Source organism: Columba livia, chromosome 4 (genome assembly GCF_036013475.1).
Source record: "Columba livia isolate bColLiv1 breed racing homer chromosome 4, bColLiv1.pat.W.v2, whole genome shotgun sequence".
Classification (NCBI taxonomy): Eukaryota; Metazoa; Chordata; class Aves; order Columbiformes; family Columbidae; genus Columba; species Columba livia.
Genome location: NC_088605.1, coordinates 68,309,162 through 68,313,543, shown reverse-complemented (window position 1 = coordinate 68,313,543; position 4,382 = coordinate 68,309,162). Strand labels below are relative to the sequence as shown.

The 4,382-nt window shown below is 61.7% G+C and overlaps 1 long non-coding RNA gene across 1 annotated transcript; it reads right to left on the bottom strand.

Annotated features, from left to right (window-relative positions):
* Positions 1 to 1,619, bottom strand: LOC135579481 (uncharacterized). The gene is made up of 4 exons (XR_010472630.1): positions 1,379 to 1,619; positions 608 to 1,202; positions 289 to 348; positions 1 to 202 (listed from the first exon to the last, which is right to left on the bottom strand). It is a non-coding gene; the product is annotated as an uncharacterized LOC135579481 (long non-coding RNA).
* Positions 1,620 to 4,382: the final 2,763 nt, after the last annotated feature.

Below are 4,382 nucleotides of genomic sequence, written 5' to 3'. Positions count from 1 at the left end.
TTCAAGAAGGGCTCTTTATTAAAATCGAGCTGTTTTCCCCAAGAAGAGCTGCTCCTCTGCCTGGTTTAGCTGCGCCAGCAGCACAGGGCTCGCAAGCTCCATCGTGATCTTGGCTGCTTCCTCGAAGAGCTCAGGATCGCAATGGTCTGAGCTGCCAGGCAGCAGAGGGAGGGTTCGCTGTCCGTCTCCAAGGGCTGGAGGGCTGCAACAGAAAGAAGCAGAGGCAAGGTGACCTCCCATGTCTGCAGTCACACGCCGAGATCCCCTCCGGACACGCTCCCTACTCACCGCTGCAGATCTCCGCCAGCTCCACCTCGCTTGCGTCCCTCAGGTGCCGCGCAGCAAGCCCTGGGCACAGAGCTCCGTCAGACCCCTGCTCCCTCCCCCTCATGAGGGCTGGCCCCAGGGAAGAGCAGGAGCTGAGATGGTGGGACCGAGCGAGGCGGCCACCAAGCCCGCCTGAGTGGACGGGGATGGGAGGAGAGGCCAAGGCCCTGGACGGGGCAGCCGGGGCTCCAGCAGGCACAGGGCTGCTCCTTGCCGCCAGGGCAGTGGCGGGGACTGGGGCCAGAGTGCCAGGAGAGGGACTCCGGGGGCTGTGACTCACCAATGAACCTCACGGCTGCCTCTCGCAAGCTGGCCTGTTCGTTCTTCAGGTACGGCCGGCTCCGATTCAAGAACTCTTTAGCCCTCCTCCTGTCCTGCTTCAGCTGGAGGGAGTACGAGGGTGTGAGCATGTCACTGCCCCTCCCCTCTTGGCCAGAGCAGTCCCTCCCCCAACAAACCACATTCCCCTTCACCCTCCCAGCCCATTCCTGCCTCCCAGCCAGGAGCCCTGTGGGGCTGAGGCTGAGACAGAGCCACAAGTAGAGGGGTCCCAGGGGTGCTGAGAGCCCTCCCTCCTGCTGGGTGTGGGGAGGGGAGAGGGGCAGAGAGAAGAGCCCTTGGAGGTTCTGTTTTTGAGGACAGGGCACAAGGATGCAGCCCCGGGCTGCAGCAGGGCAGGTGAGGCACATCTGCAGAGCCCACCCCCCAGCACCCCAGCCATATGGGGCAACCCTCGTTCAGCCTGGGCCCTGGGCTTTGGGGGTTGTCCTCACCAAATACTCTCCAGTCTGCCACGTCTGCTGTGTCTGTGCCAGGTGTTGGAGCTGTTTCCTCTTGAGCAGCTCTGCTGCGGCAATGAGGGCTTCCTGGGCGGCCTGCAGAACAGCAGAAGCTGGGAGGTGGCACCACGGTCTGGGGAAGGACACCTGGCATCCCCCTCCTCTGGGCTTTGTTCCTGGGGTGATTCTGCCATTAGGGACCTGGGACATGCCCTGGCCCAAATGCCTGGGTGTCTCTTCCCTGCAACACTGCTTAGCTTTGCAGTCTGTACCTTGGCCACGCTCCACACTTGGTCACTCATGTGGAAGAAGAGTGGGAGCAGGCTCGCTTGTGCAATGCCCTTCATCTGTCTCTTGTGGTTCTCCACCACCATCTTCATCAGGTCTCTGAAGAGGCTGATGGAGCTCTCTCTCATCTGGCTCAGCTCCTGGGAGAGAGCAGCACAGTAGGACTTGAGCACCAGTAGCTCTCTGCCCACGGTGAGCAGGAGCTTCAGCATGGCTGATGCGAGGGGAGATGCTTCAGGGTGGCATTCTGCACACTGGAGGTGTGAGCCAGATCTGTGGCCCCGGGTGCATGAGAGGCCACTCAGGAGACTTCTTGCGGCAGTGCCTGTGCCCCAAAGTGCTCCCCCAGCCACCCAGCATCCCCCTGCTCGGAGTGGCTGGGCGGAAGGGCAGCTGTCATTGCCCGCTTCCCACCCACGAGGCTCAGGCTTCCCCAGCAGCCTTACGTCATCGAAGAAGGGCAGGACAAATTCTGCCAGCTGCACAGCGATGGGGCTGGCCTTCTCCCTCTCCAGCTGAGCCAACAAGTGTCTGAAGACCACCAGAGCCTTCATCGTCACAGCCTTATAGCCAAAGAACAGGACCCTCCTCAGGTCTGGCAGCAGGACCAGCATTTTTCTTGCCTGTAGGAAGAAGAGAGTTTCCCGTTAGGGACAAGGGCCGTGTGTGGAAAGCTCCCAGGCAGCTACCAGGCCCCACCATGGCAGAGAGCGGCCGTGGGAGCCAGCCAAGGCCAAGCCCTCACCCACTGCCCTGGCCCCCGGCTGCCACCCTACTCACCATCTCTTCTTTCTCCGACAGCGTCATGATGCCGCTGAGCACCAAGGAGAGCATCGCCGGCCTTCGTTGCCTCAGAAACCTCCCGGCTAGGTACATTGGAGCAAACTCCTCCTCTTCCAGATCACTGCTGGCCAGCAGCTGAAAGAAAGCCAGCAGTGAGCGAGCGGCAGAGCTGGTGGGCTCCTCGCACCGTGCAGCTCCTGGTTCCCAGGGCAGCCCAGGCCAAGGGCACGGGGAGCTTTTTCCAGTAACTCACAGCCAGGCGAAGGATGGAGATGTCCTCCAAGGGTGTGGATAAGACCCTGTAGCGCCGGTCCTGGAGCTGGATGTGCAGCTCCCTCAAAACGTTGTGCAGGGTCTGAGGCACAGAGAACATCGCCTCCCACATGTCCAGGGCAGTGCTGCAAGCCAGAGTGCTCTGTCAGCAGGGCAGCCTCAGCCACAGCAGTGTGGTGACCAGGGTCAGCGCTGCGGGACGTTTGGGATGCCCTGGGCAGCAGCAGGGCACTGAGCTGCTGCTCCCCATGGGCCTGGCAGGAGTGTGGTGGGGGTGCTCTGGGCTGGCTGGCTCAGCTTTGACTGCTGCAGGCCTGGCTGAGCCCCCAGGGCTGGAAAGCATGGTGGGATGGAGGGTCCTGCTCCTCAGATTGTCCTGCAGGATTCCTTGGCTCTGACAGCCAGAGAGCCTCCAGGCCCCTCTCCCCACAGCAAGCAAGCTCTCATGGCTTTTGGGGCCAGTACCTGTCTCCTGGTGGAGCGATTTTCAGCAGTGTCCTGACCACCTCCCCAGGGTTCTCCTCAGCCATCAGGAGAAGCAGGGACTCCATGCTCTGCCGGGCTGAGTCCATGTTGATGCATTCCAGGTTTTGGTGGATGCAGGTCGTGATCTTTGGCACCTGGAGGGGACACAGGTGAGGATGGTGCTGCCACTGGACTGTGGCCATTTCCTCAGCTGCACTTTCCATCCCTCTCTGTTGCTGTCTGGTGGCTTCAGGTGCCCGAGACACCAGGGTTTGGGAGGGGGGAATGGAGAGAGCAACAAGGCCTCCCAGGGCTGAAGAGCAGGGCAATCCAGCCACAGGCCACTTACATCTGCCAGCCAGAGTTCAGGGTGTCCCATGACCATGCCCAGAGCATTTCTGGCCGCCTCCTTGTCAAAGCTGCTGGCGTCTCTCATTGCCTCAATGAATACCAGGACCACGTCTGTCCTCTCAGGAGGCTGGAGGTATTCTTCAAAGGCCTGTTGGAGGAAGGGAGGCAGCGAAGCCACGTCACACTGAGTGCCCTGAAGGTGCTGCTTAGCTGGGCAGTGCCAGCAGCCCCGCAGAGACACCCGGCGGCAGTGCCGGCGGCAGTGCCCGCAGCAAAGCTGGCAGCAGGGGCGGCACTCGCTGCTGGAGAGGACGAGAAGAGAGGGCCCCAGGGTGAGGGAGGAGGGCTGGGGTCACGGGCACAGGGTGCTGGCCCTGCCGCGTACCAGGGCTTGCTGGTGGCCAGGAGGACTGGGACACTGGAGAGCAGCCCTCACATTGTCCCTGATTGGGGACAGCAGGAACCCTCTCAGCAGGGACAGGGAGGCCACACCAGCCCCGCTGATTGTGGATGCCTTTGCTCACACCAGTCCCCTGCTGATGCTACCGCCAAGAGTGCCAGCAAGGGGGGAGCTCGTCACCTCGGTAATGTGTGCGACGCTGGGCGAAGAGCGCAAGGCGGTGGTCTTAGCTTTCCAGTCCCCTTGGAGCTGTGCGTTCTCCTCTGGCAGTGTCGCACCTAAAGAGCAGGGCAAACACAGAAGAGTCAGGAAGACACAGCAGCTTCCTCAATACGAGAAAGAGCCTGGAGCCTGGAATGGCCGAGGTGGGAGGTTATGACCCACAGTCAAGGGAGGAGGTAGTGGGGAGCGGTGGCAAGGAAAGGCAGATCCACCTCCAATGTCTGTGTGCAAATGCTCCTGGCCCTGGAAACTCCAAGGCCCTGGAGCTGTGTGTGCAGTCCTACAATTCAGTCCCCCATGGTTGGAATAATGGTGACGTGGGGGATGGCTCGCATGACTGGAATGCTGCGGGACAGGGATAGAGGCCCATCGGGAGAGATGGGAAGATGCAGCATGGGGCTGTCTCCCGTGCCCCTGAGGAGCAGCTCAGCTACATGGGGCCATCAGCAGTCTGGGACAGAGCGTGGTGGTCAGGAGCAGGGGCAGGGCTGGCG